General features: G+C 42.7%; 1 long non-coding RNA gene and 1 pseudogene across 1 annotated transcript in view; one reads left to right on the forward strand and one right to left on the reverse strand.

Moving 5' to 3' along the window:
* LOC140694596 (uncharacterized) overlaps window positions 1-14,161 on the forward strand; it is a 490,643-nt gene that overhangs the window by 320,614 nt on the left and 155,868 nt on the right. The gene's annotated exons all lie outside the window — the stretch shown is intronic.
* LOC140694609 (melanocortin-2 receptor accessory protein 2-like) overlaps window positions 1-14,161 on the reverse strand; it is a 73,085-nt pseudogene that overhangs the window by 56,973 nt on the left and 1,951 nt on the right.

Below are 14,161 nucleotides of genomic sequence, written 5' to 3' on the forward strand. Positions count from 1 at the left end.
TGCATATGTTTACAACTGAATCTCTGCTGTACACCTGAAACTGACATTGTAAGTTAACTACACTTCAATAAAAAATAATTAGAAAAATAAAAGCAAGTCATTAAAAAAATAAAAGAACACTGTAATCCCTGTAGCTGTAGGTGGTGGAGAATTCTGTCTGCAAGCAGCAAGTTCACTGGATCACTCCAGCACTGACTGTCACCCTTTCTGACCATCAGAGAGTCACTTGGTTTCACTGAGGTTACTTTTCTCTTCTGTGAAAGGCTACATTTGCAACTAACAATGTATAGAATCTAATCATTCACAAGCCCAACAATTAGTGAGGACTTCCCATGGGCCAGGCTCTGGACAGATGAAAAGATAGGGTCTCAGATATATTCATGGGTAGAAGAAGTTTACGCCATAAAGACATTAATTCTTCCTGTTTTGATAGACAGATTCAATGCAATTCTGTTAAGAATTTCTACCAGATATTTCATGGAATGTAACAAGTTAATTTATGGTCAGGAACAGCCAAGAAACTTCTTTAGAACCACCACTGGGGAAGGGTGGATAGGTCATTGGTTTCCACTGTTTTTTCTGAAGTGATGAAAACGTTCTGGAATAATAATGGTTGCACCACTGTGAATATGCTAAAAGCTGCTGAATTGTACCATTTAAATGGATGGACTTCATGATGTGTGAACAATATCACAATAAAAGTGTTATATGAAAAAATATTTTTTGACCATGATTTTCCCCTGTATACAACTAGTCTGCCGTACAATTAAAGAAAAACAAAAAAACAAAACAAACCAAACTGTGCCAGGAGCTCTTTAGGACTGCAATGTCCCTGGGTCTCCAACGCCTCTGGTGGTGCTGTTCCTGTTAACACACACTAGCTGGGCTGGACTAGTTAGGGACTCTAACTATCTTTCTAAAATCGATGGTCACGTTTCACCCTGGGACAGGGAAGCCTGGAAGATGTCACAGACTCATGCCTTCAGCTCATTTTTAACTGAACCTAGCCTTGCTTTCAACACTGTAATCCTCCTCATTATAAAAACACGCGACATCATCAAGCACCGCCATCATAGCACCTGAAAGTGTTCAAGGAACTTACCTGGGGTAGAAACACTGAGGGAGGAGATGGAAGCTCCCATAGCACTGACGCTCCCTTTTCCTGACTTCACCAGGAGAAGCTGGAATTTACAGCCTGAGGCTCTCAGCCCGGGGAGCAGTGCCCAAGCCACTGAGCTGGTCCTGACGGAGCGAGAAAGGGAGAGGAGAGCAGCCCCGGGGTCACAGGGCAGGGAAAGCGGGGGGTTGGGGACGCGGGCTGCAGCCCCGCTCGGAGGCCAGCCCCAGCCCCAGCCGCTCTCTCCCGTCCGGGTCCGCAGACACCGCCGTTCCGGGACACAGCCCACCCAGGGGCGGGGACGGGTAGGCGGCCGAGGAGAGGAAGCCCGTGAGGAGAGGACTCTTGGGCGGGAGAGGGGAAGGGGATGCCAGCCGCGGACTGAGGGGAGTCCGGCTTGGGCGAGAGGCGGCAGGTGCACACCTGGCCCTGGACAGGTGTGGCCGGGGCGCCGGGGCAGGTGGCGCGGGCAGAGGGGCCTGGCCCGAGCAATTTAGCTGAACACACGCTGACTCGCGCCCTGGCGGGCTGTGATACGCGGACCGCCCTCCCGCAGCCGCCTGAACCTTTCCCGTGAGCCCCCCACCTTGCACGTCCACAGCCGGAGGCCCCGGCACCGGGCAGGAGCCAAAGGCCTACCGGGCGACAGAGCTGAGAAGCCTTTGGGGCCGATCCCCGGCTCGGAGCTGGAGCTTCCAACCCGCGGTCCAGCTGGCACCGACTGCGCATGCGCAGGACGGCCAGCGAGCCTCTGGGTTCTGTGAGACAAGCTGGGGAAGTGAGGGAGGGAGATGTTGGGAGGAGGATGAGAGGAGGGGAAAAGTGGAGGGAGACGGACAGGAGGTGCAGAGAGAAGGGAGGGATCTGGAGGGGGGAGGGGAGTAGCCGAGATGGAGAGAAAAAGCTTTACCTCTGGGGGCACCCTGAAAGAGGCGGCAGTACTGCGTCTGTACCCTACTCTAACCCTTCAAGGCCCGCAGCTCAAATTTTACCTCCTTGGTCAAGCCCTCCAGCCAAGGCCTGTGCAGAACCCCTATGGGGATCACACCCGTTGCCCCCATGCAGAGCTGGGTTTCCTGTTGCTCTGGGAAACAAGCACCAGCAAGTGTTGTCGCTCAGAACTACCTTGGGAAGAGTACATATTCCCCTTTTACACGCTGGGAAACAGGCTGGCAGGGTCTCTGCCTTAGCTCCAATGTCCCAGGTGTTGGGCTGCCAGGGGGCAGCAGGTAAAAGATCAGAGCCCCAGACAGAGCAGACTGCCTGACTGTTGGTACATAGTCCGCATCCCTCCTGAGTAAACCACAGCCCACCCTAGGGGAACCATCAAGGGCTCACAGTAGGTCCCTGGGTGTGGGAGAGCTGTCCTCAATTCCAGTGCCCAGCTTGCTAGGTAGACAGGAGTGTTACCGAGTCCAAATTTATTCTCCTCAGTGCAGGACAGGCCAATAAGTTCGGAGACCAGGTGTTGGGGCATGGAATAGCAAGTTTCTGTATACCTTGATGGCAAACTAATGTCCTGGAAAACCATCTCCCCAAGGCAGAATTCAGGCTCCTTTCCTATGTGCTTGGTTGTAGCAAACTTCTTGGTGTAGGAATTCTTTTTTGTTAGAATCCTTTGTTCTTGCAGCTATCTGCCTGGGTCAAATATCTGTAAACCTCCAGCAAAACAAACGCTATTTCCTATTCTGCAACTTGTTATCTTTTTATGAATGAAAAAGTGTTAAATATCCTTAAAGGTCAGAGCCTTCAGAATAGGCTCTCCTGTATATTTCAGGCTCTAGGCAACATTGTTTCACAAGCAAGATGAAGCCTAGGAGGCAGAGCACAGGGTTTAAGTCAAAGGAAAAGATCTAGTATGGAGTCAGATTTGTTCTTTTCTATTACCCGGGCAGAAGGCACTTGAGGATTTAAACCCCTTTAAGTTAAAAATAAGTAAAAGTTTAAGGAACTTACATACATAGGTGGGACTGTGCATAGCATATCTGGAAAAGCACACAAAGGAAAATAAACAGCGGCATCTCCAGTTAGGGCTGAAAGAACAGAGGATGAGGGAAAACTTCTTTCACTTGTGTATTTTTGTGCTCTGTTTGAATTTTTTTTAACCATATGCATGTATTTCTTTTTCAGTTAAAAAAAATTGTAATGGAGCAAAGGAGTAACTAGCACAGCAAATACAGCAGCCATGGAATCACTGATCCATCACTTTTAATTTAAGCCAGGAAACATTTATTGACTCTCTCCTATGTGCCCAGTGCTGTTTTAAGACTTCTTTTATTATTTTTATTATTTTTTTAATTTTAATTTTTATTTTATAAAATAATAACATGCTATCCCTCACCCCTGCCCAGGGCTGGTGGAAAACCAACTGAGTTTTTCTTGAGTTGTTTTCCAAGCTGTAGAGATGAGTTATAAACAGAACACATCTTCCAGGCAAAACAGTTGGAGTGGTTTTCCAGCAGGCCAGACAGCTATGAAGGGTTTACAATATAGGCGCCCAGAGGCTGAGAGAGAAAGCCTCCAGGACCCTACAACAAGCTGCCCAAAGTGCCTTCTGCATGGCACTACTGAAATAAGAAAGAACAAATCTGACTCCGTATTAGATCTGTTCTTTTGACTTTAACCCTGTGCCCTGTTTCCTAGGTTTAGTCTTGTTGGTTCTGCACCTTTTATAAAACAATGTTGCCTAGAGCCTGAAATATACAGGAGACCCTATTCTCAAGGCTCTGACTTTAAACTTTCCCACTCATATAAAGATAACAAGTTACAGAATAGAAAATAACATTTGTCTGTTGGAGGTTTACACGGATCTGACCCTGGTGAAGAGCTGCAAGAACAAAAGATTCTAACAACAAAGAATTCATAAACCAAGTTTGCAACAACCAAGCATTCCTGCTTCCCCTTTTTAATATAAAAAGAGCCTGAATTCTGACTTTGGGAGATGGTTTTCCAGGACATTAGACTTCCATCTTCTCAGCTGGATTTCCAAATTAAAGTCGCTATTTCTTGCCCCAAGTCCTGGTCTCCCGATTTATTGGCCTGTAATGCACGAACAGAACAAGTCTGGACTTGGAAACACAAAAATACATTGAAAGTACCCATTTGGTATATTAAATGACCTGCTTCCACTCGTCTTCCTGACGTTTTCTTCTCTTGACAACTCCTGCTATGTTTATGAAAACCCTGTCATGTGGACACATTTGCATCTCTAGGCACTACCCTTCCAGGTAAGAACTGATGCCAAGAAGTCAATGGAAGTTGCTAGAATGTATTACCTGGCCAGAAAAGAGCAGAAGTGGTTACTGACTGTTGTTCAGGAGCAGGCTGGGACACCTGACAAGATGTCATAATTACGGATAGACAGCTGGGCACCAAAGGAGAAGCTTCTAAGCCTCCATGAGGGACTTGTTGGATAGGAAGGAAAACTCCCAGCCTATAGCTCTGATCCCACCACGAGCTTCCTGGGCGAGACTGGACAAGTCACTTAAATTCTCTAGGCCCGTGCTGTCCACCATGGGAGCCACCAGCCACATTCAGGATTATGAAGTTATTCTGTAGCCAGACAGAATTATAAATACACATTTTATTGCAAAGGTTCAGCAAGTATAATATTTAAAAACATTATTGGTTATCTTGCCCTAACGAGTTATTTTTGTATGTCTAGCTTTCTGTGGTTTGCAATGCCTGCAACTAATGATTCCCTTACAGTGAGTAATTTTGAAATTATAAGTTACTGGACACAGTAACCTCATATCACACTTGAAATAAATTGATCCACATAAGCAAGGTGATCTGACTTAGTAGTTATGAGCAGGGGCTCTGGGACCAGCCTGCCTGAGTATAAATTCTCACTCTGCCTCCAGGGGTTTCTGTGTGAATCTTGGAAAAATTATTGCTGTTGTTGTTGTTGTTGTTGTTGTTGTTATTTGTGCCTCTTTTTCCTTCCCTTTTAAATAGCGAGGAATATGTAGACTCTATCTCGTACCGTGTTGCCAGGGTTAAATGAGTAAGCGTCTGTGCTGCCCACTTCCCTGGGTTTCAGCATTCTCCAGGCAATCAGTGCCAAACTCAGAGGCATTCTCCACTGTCTGCGTCAGTCTGGGATGCTGTAACAAATTACCATGGGTCGGGTGGCTTAAACAACCAGCATGGTCCTTAAGTTTTGGAGGCTGAGGTCAATGTGTCTGGGAGAGGATAGCCTTCATGGCTCGAAGATGGCTGTCTTCCCACTATCTTCATGGGCCAGAGCAGAGGGAAGCAAGCAATCTGGGACCCTTTATAAGGGCACTAATCCCATTCATGAGGACTCTACTCTCATGACCTCATTTTATCCTAGTAATCACCATCCAAAGGCCCCGCCTCCCAATACCATCACCCTGGGAGATGGGGTTTCGACATATGGGTTTTGAGGGGATGCAAACATTCAGTCCACACATTGGCTAACTCTCCCCAACATGCAATCATCAAACCTGTAGCTAATTTCAAAGTAATGTTTATATCTCTCTGCCCATTTCCATTCCTGCATCCACTAATACTGAAGCCCTGTTATGTTTTATTCCTTATTTTTCTGGTAGAGATTTAATTGATTCCTCTACTCCAATGCTCTCCTCACACCAAACAGTCCTCTTAACAGCCCTACCAGGTAGGTCTTCCTTAAAACACCTTCCCACTGAACCTGGTTGTTTTTTAGGTGTAAATGTCAGAATCCTCTCCACACCCCAGCCTAGAACTTTAATCCCTTACACTACCGCTCACTGTGTTATTTTTCTATTACCACTGTAACAAACTTCCATAAGCTTAACAGCTTAAACCAGCACAGATTTATCACCTTATGGCTGTGGAGGTCAGAGATCCAACACAGTTCTCATTGAGCTAAATTCAAGTTACCAGTAGGGTTCCTTCCTTCCAGAGGATCTAGAAGAGAATATTTCCTTGTTTTTGTTTTTTCTTTCCAGTTTCCAGAGGTCACCCACCTTCCTTAGCTTGTGCCCCATGACTTCTTCCATTTTCATGGCCAGCAGCCTTTATGAACACTGCTCCATGGCTACACCTCCCTCTGATTTTAAACTCAGCTGGGCTATGTCCTCCATTTTAAGGACCCCTGTGATTACATTCGGCCCACCTGGACAATCCAGGCTACTCACCCTATTGTCTCATCTCAGGATCCCCTTCTCCCCTCGCATTCAGGCATTATGTATGTGGCTGTGACACTCACCTTGTGTGACATTTCCTCTCATGAGCAATTTAAGGTTCAAGGCACTTATGAATGACTTTTTGTTTTTCTTCCTTAGTCTTCATTCAGTATGTGTGGTGAGATTATATGAATCCTTTTTATTTGTGGCCCTCCACTAATCTTTAATAATGTACCATGGGTTTAAAAGGCTAATAGACAATTTAGAAGACAGAAATCCTCTAAGATTTTTCTCCAAATATATCTGTCATCCTTTTTGCCATGTACAGTAACATGTCACAGTTGGCCAACATGTGGCGGGGGAGGAACATGATTCTGCCACCACTCTACCCTCATTCACACCAATTTGATGATCGCCTAACCAAGGATCTATGCTCCCCACTTCACTTACTTCCTCCTCCTTTCCATTGACTATCATGTTCCCACTGCTTCCTTCACTCACCACATCAGGAATTCATGACCACATTCTTCTCCAAATAAAATGGATATCTTGCATCTAATGTCTGATAACTGTTCTTATTGTATATGCACACACTGACCTACACATAACCCCACCCATCTCTTTATTTTCCTAGAATCTTCCAGAGGAATCAGTTCCATGATGATGATGATGATGATACTGACAGTGATGACAGGGGCCTCTCAAGGATTCTGATAAAGAGGGAATCAATAAAGGGAGGGAATCATTACAAAATTGCCCCAGAAACAGGCTTAAAACTAAATAACTGCTAAAGTGTTTAATGAAATTGACTAATATTTAACTATTTTTAAAACTTTGTAACACTGAATTTAAAATTTTAATGGGAATTTTCATTCACCCCTAACCAAGATTCAACTCTAGCACCAAAATCTAAGGATTTCTATCTTCTAACCAATTGTCCACTAGCCTTTCAAACACGTGATCCTTTAAAAAGGGTAAGCGCTGGTTTGAAAATAATCAGGATTCATATAATCTCACCAGACACAGTGAATGTGGAAAGACCAAGGAAGAAAAACAAAAAGCCATTCATATGCCTTGAAACTTACGTTGCACACAGGAGAAAATGTTAGCCAAGGTGAGTGTCACATCAACATGACGCCTGAGTGGGATGGGGAAGCTGATCTTCCTCATCAGACATTTATGCTGATTTGTTAAATGCCAACACAGTTCCCTCATTGGATTTGCTTCTAATAAGTATGGAAGAGTTTAGGCTCTACTAAGAGCAGACTAAACATTTTCCCCTGCTGTCAGGTCACTGGACTGAATGTCACCACAAGAAGGATATGATTATGTTTCATAGGGAAGTCTTCCTGAGAAGCAACAGGCTTTTCGAGGGCAGAACTGCAGGTCCCCCCATGGAGGGCTGGAGGAGGGCTAGACGGGACACTGGAAATACAGGAGGAGTGAGTTCAGATACTGCTGCTCAGGTCGCCAAAGACAGCAGTGCTATCTCTAAGGATATGTCATTCTCCCAAAAGTTCCATGAGTGAAGGAGCCTGTGAACACTAAGCAGGTTTTAAGACACAGCAGCTCATAATTTGCATCACAACTCAATTACACTACGTTTTGATATTTGGAAAATAATTAGCCCATTGTTCTTTGAAACTGCAGGAGTAGTAATAGAAATAAAAAAGACTGAGCCATCTTGGAGACAACAATCAATAAACAATTCTAAATCTGCAGGATTCCTTGACAATATGCAAGCAATGAGCTGGATGTGTGCTGCAGATACCTCTTACTTCAGGGCTCACTCCTGCAAAGCATAGAACTAGTTTTCTCAGCAGACATAGGGAACCAAGTCAAGATTCCTAATCTTGAGAGGTTTACTATATGGCAGGAAAGATCAGACAAGTACATACAGCCAAATATGAATAAATGTAATCAAATATTATGAAATGTGAATGGAGCACAGATGAAAGAGAAATTCCTTTCACCTGGGATCTAGAGAGACTTCTTCAGAAAATGTGGCTTTGGAGATGGCCAAAGACATGGGTGGAATTCTGGCAGAAAAGGATGTAAGGAATTTAAAAACTGATTCTAAGATTCATATAAAAATGCAAAGGATCCCAAATATCCAAAACAACTTTGAACAAGAAAAACAAAGTTGGAAGACTTACACTATCTGATTTTCAGACTTTTTTTATAAAGCTACAGTAATCAGAAAGTATGGTGTTGGTGTAAAACAGGAAAATAAAATAATGAAACAGAATAGGAAGTTCAGAACTAAACCAACACTTATATAGACAATTGATTCTCAAAAAGGATGCAGTGGAGAAAAGGATCTTTTCAACAAGTAGTGCTGTAATTGTTAGATAGTGATATGCAAAAAACAAAAATGGACTTTGATCCACACTTCACAAAATATACAATAATTAACTCAAAGTGGATCATAGATCTTAATAGGAAATCTTAAACTATGAAACAGCTAGGAGAAAAAGCATAGGGTTAAGCTTTATGACCTTGGGTTTGGCAAATATTTCTTTGCTATGACACCGAAAGTATAATCTATTTTAAAAATTAACTGATAGAGTGAACTTTACAAAAATGAAGACTCTTCAAAGCTCTTCTAAGCACTGTGAAGCAAATGAAAAGACAAGCCATAGACAGAAGCTATTTGCAGATCATATATCTGGTAAGTGTCTCTCTTTGTGTCTGATCCAGAATAAAAAGGTTTCAAAACTCAATAATAATGCAAACACCTGAATGAATGAATGAGGCCAGAAAACACACTTCAGTAAAGATATCCAGATGGATAATAAGCATATGAAAAGATGCTGATTAAAGATGCCATTAGTCATTAGAGAAATGTTTTTAAAAACCACAGTGAGATACTACTACACATACCTACTAGAATGTATACGATTAGAAAGACCGACCTTACAAAGTGCTGGCAAGGAAATAGAGCAACCAGAACTGATACACACCACGAGGAATTTACAGTAGCACAACCATTTTGGAAAACTGTTTAACAGTTTCTTTTAAAAAGGTAAACACCTATCTACCACATAACCCAGACATTCCTCATCTGATGCTTTAGAAAAGAAAAGCATATGTCCATACAAAGACTTGTAACCAAATATTCACTACAATATCATTTATAATAGCTCAAGTTATAAATAACCCATGCATCCATCAAGAAGTAAATGGAGAAACAAAGGATGGTCTATCCAAACACTGCTCACAATAAACTATTCAGGAAAAACTCAGAACTAAGCAATACTCTGCTAAAAGAAAAATAAGCTATTAATACAGCAACACAGATGACTCTCAAAATAATTACACTAAATGAAAGAAGTCAGACAACATAGAGTAGATACTGCATGAATCCATTCATACAATGATCTTGAAAATGCAATCCACTATGTTGTGATAGAAACCAGATCAATGGTTTCCAGGGGAATAGATGGGGAGCGAGGGAGGGACAACAAAATGCAGGAGAAGAGTTTTGTGGGTGATGGGTATGTTCACTGTCTTGAATATGGTCATGGTTTCTTGGTGATATACTTATGTTAAAACATATTAAGTTGTACACTTTAAATGTGTGAAAATTATTTTGCCAAGTATACCTCAAAGCTGTCTTTAGAAAAAAGGCACTTCTGTCCTGACACAACTCAGGGCCTGATTGGAGTGAGATGATCAGTCCCTCACCCTGTCTGCCTAACGGGAAGGTAGAAAACCTCTCACGGAAGATAAGATATGGATTTTTCATTTGCAATGTCTGCCATGTAATAAAGAATTTCTAGACATGCAACATGTCAAGACTATATGATAGATAAAATGAGAATAAGGAACGTTAGACAATGGATACAAACCCCCAGGTGATGTAAGCATCAGAGTTACCAATAGAGGCTATAAAATACTTTTAATATATTCAAGAAAATAAGGAAATGATGGGAGAATAGATAACAGGGTCAAGACTTTCCCCAGAGAAATATAATGGAATGTATTTTTAAGAAAAATCAAACAGATACTCTAGAACTGAAGCTTTCAGCTCTGGAAACAGGTAAACAGAGCTAATTAGGATCCCTTTGAAGTAAAACTTTCAGTAATGCCGGATAAAATACAACAACAAAAGTAACACAGAGCTTACTGTGGAGAGAGAAGTTCCCAGGTGACAATACAAAGAGGACACTTAACGCCAAAATGGTAATCTTGTGAGCTGATGCCACCGCACCCTGGAGGGAAGGGGTTTTCATCTGCACATAAATAGGGATACAATGTCCATTTAGGGAAAAGGGTCCATACCAGATGTAGAAGAGTCTTCCTTTATAGAAACCTCTGCATAAGACGTATTGGAAGACTTGCCTCTTCACTGAAAGGGAGACTCAAAGTTCTCCACATGTGCACACAGGAAAGGGGTGAAACGACTGGTTCTCTAGGGAAAAACAAAGTCTCCCTTAAAAAAATCTAATCTCCACGCCCCTGCTTTATATGAATGTGGAATCCAAATTGATACTCCACTTAAGATTCCGGAATTCCCTAACCAAAAAATACAATAATTCAAGGTTGATCATATCACCTGGAGCCTTAGGATAAGCAACACAAAATTGTTCTCTAGGGAAACTTTAAAAACCAGGATGTAAGGCACAATCATAGGAAAAAAATTGTACTCACTATAGAGAAACTCCCACAACTCTACACACACACAGACACACAACTAAAACCAGAAGGAAATAAGTGCCACAGGGAAGAAAGAGCTAACTGTAAAACACAGGATGATTAATATTCCAGAGCCTAAAATTATGACAAAATCTAAGAGAGAGCATAAAATAAGTATGACTGAATCATTAAAAGATAAAATGAATCTTATATAGCGTAATGAACAATCAGGACATCATGAAAAAGAAAACAGATCAATTTTTTAGAGAACTAAACAGAACTTATGGAAACAAAATACAGATATCATTTGGTATAGAAAATTCAATGTATGGGTTAAGTAAATTTTAATCTTCAATATCTAGGGTGTTCATTAAAATTCAACAGAAATCTCTAAAGTAATTGTTTAAAAAGAGAATAAAAATAAAGGAGTCAAAATGAAGAATGCAAAATAGGCCGGTCACTATTCTAAGTTCTTCATCTATTTTATCACTTACTGCTCACAGTCTTTGAGGTGGATAGTGCCACTTTTTGTATACGAAGAAAGTGAGTCTCAAACGGATTACATATCCTGGTTACATGGTTAGCAAGGGAGGGAACCAAGCCCGGATAGGCTGTCTCTAGACGCCATGCTCTTAACCATGACTGCAAGGTATATAACAGGCAGGAGAAAAGCAGAGCAAAGCAAATAGAAGTCACAAAACAAGATGCCAGAAATAAAACATCATCACTAATCACAATGTATTTAGATGAAATAAATAATGAGTTAAAAGATTTACAGATTTCATTTGTTTAACTGAGACAAAGCAAAATTAAAACTTAAAACTGGTTGAAAGCTTAGAAGAATAACAGAAAGAGGTCAAAAGTTAGAGCCAGAAAAAGAGACACCTGAGAAATACTAATCAATGGAAATGTTATCACTCAAGCCTCCCTCAGGTTCATAGGTACCTGAAACCCACCTTGGCCTGACACTTACCAGCTCTGTGCCTGAGCGAGACATTCAATCCCCCGGAATCTTCGTTCACTCACCTGTGAATGTAAGGAACGATCCCTCCTTCCATCCGGCCAATTTGTATTGACTGCTGTGCCACGGGTACTGCTCAAGCCACCTGAGGTCCGTCAGTGAACAAATAAGGATCCTTGTCCCTGTAGGACTGAGGAAGAGCAGAACATAAACTACAGTCGTGACAGTCATGTGAAATATATGGTATTATAGAGGGTGATAGAAATAATATGATCCGGGAGAGGGGGTTTCTGGGGCAGAGACAAGGGGAAGGCAGTTTCCAGTTTAAAATGAGATGGCCAGAGCTGGCCTCACTGAGGACCTTGAGAAGGGGGTGCTAGTTGCTGAGCTCCCTCTAACACAGCACCGCACGCTGGGTGACGTGAACCACAGAGGCTCACGGTCTCACAGCCCTGGGGGCGGGGAGTCTGCAGGCAGGGTGTCAGCAGGGCTGGTTCCTCCTGAGGGCTGGGAGGGAGAGGCTGGTCCAGGCCTCTCTCCTTGGCTTGGAGACGACCGTCTTCTCTCCACATCTCAACCCGTCAACTCCCATGTACACGTGTCTCTGTGTCCACATTGCCCCTTTTTATCAGGACACAAGTCATACTGGATTAAGGCCCACCCTAATGACCTCTTCTTAACCAATGACATCTGCAACAACCCTATTACCAAACGGGGTCATGCTCTGTAGTCCTGGCGGTTAGGACTTCAGCATATGAGTTGGACAGAGACCGACCAGGGCAACAGGCCTGTGGGTGCATGTCTGATGTCCCCAAGGGCCAGCAGGGAGGCCAGTGTGGCTGGAGCGGAGTGAGCCAGGGAGAAAACCGGAGATGAGCTCAGCTTGGGGAGGGGGAGGAAAGCTGTAAGGTCACCATAAGGACTCTCGCTTCTTCACTGAGTGAAATGAGAAGCCATTGCAGGATTTTGAGCAGAGAAGATCACACCCAGGGTCTCAATCATGCCTGACTTAGGCGATGAGGATGAAAATATTTAGGCTTTTGAGCTGATAATAGTTAGACTACATGTTGGACTTTGAGTTGATGGTATAGTAAATGAGACTCTGGAGGGTGCTGGGATGACGTGGGTGCATATTGCATGTGGGATGGACAAGAACCAGTGGGGCCAAAGGGAAGAACTTGGTAGAATAATGGCCCCCAATATGTCCACGGTCTGATCCCTAGAATTCCCTGGGAATATGTCACAGTGCATGGCAAAAGGGACTCTGCAGGTGTGACTGTCAAGGACCTTGGGATAGCAGATCACTGTGGGAAAGCAAACGTCATCACGGAGGTCCTTAGTGGAGAGAGGCACATTGGTCAGAGACAGACATGTGAAGTGGCAGCAGAAGTCACAGTGACACAGGGCCCTGGGCCAAGGAGTGTGAGCACCTCTGCAAGCTGGGAAAGGTAGGAAGATGAATCCCTCCCAAGAGCCTCGGTGTGGAGCGCAGCCTTGGCCACATGTTGGTTTTAGCCCACTGACATTGACTTTGCACTTCTGCACCCTAGAACAGTGAGACAATGGATGTGTGTTACTTTAAGACACTGAGTCTGTGGTTCTTTGTTACAACAGCAATAGGAAAGGAACCCAGGAACCAACATGAACATGAACCACAGGCTGCCTGCTGTGCTGGCAGGAAGTCCTTTGTCTCTGATCCTGGGGGAGTGTCCTGTCTTCTGGCAGCATCCACAAACTACCTCATGCGAACTTGGCAGCTTGCAGGTGGTCAAATCTTAACCCTGCACAGTTCTTGATATTTAGTTAATAAAAAAGATGGTGTCATCATGGGTATTTTATCATCTTTTAAGTACACTTCAGTCTTCTAAATGAGAGACTGTGTAAATAGTTTTCAATCTTAATAATAAATAACTGTGGTTTTATTTGGTTACTTAAATTATGAATAATAATATTCACATTAGTAAAATTTATTAAAATCAACATTCTTCAATGAAAATATCAAGTTTCTTTTTGCATGAACATGTATTAACTACAAGAAATGTTCCATGCTTTGTTCTACGATTTAGAGTTAGAGTCTTAAAGAATAATAATTTCCTCAAAAGATATTATGGCGAGGGGATTTCTTTTGGTGTTACAGTTCCTACATAAAATCTGGTGCATGGCTCAGGCCACTGGGAACCTAGAGATGATCAAAATAAGGAGGCATTATAAACACAGAACAATTTTTAAAGGAATTAAAAAACTGGATGTGTGAAAACAAAGAATCAGAGAATATTCTGGTGAAATAAAACTATTTTTCAGCTTAAGCAAGAC

This window comes from Vicugna pacos, unplaced genomic scaffold (genome assembly GCF_048564905.1).
Source record: "Vicugna pacos unplaced genomic scaffold, VicPac4 scaffold_65, whole genome shotgun sequence".
NCBI classification, from domain to species: Eukaryota; Metazoa; Chordata; class Mammalia; order Artiodactyla; family Camelidae; genus Vicugna; species Vicugna pacos.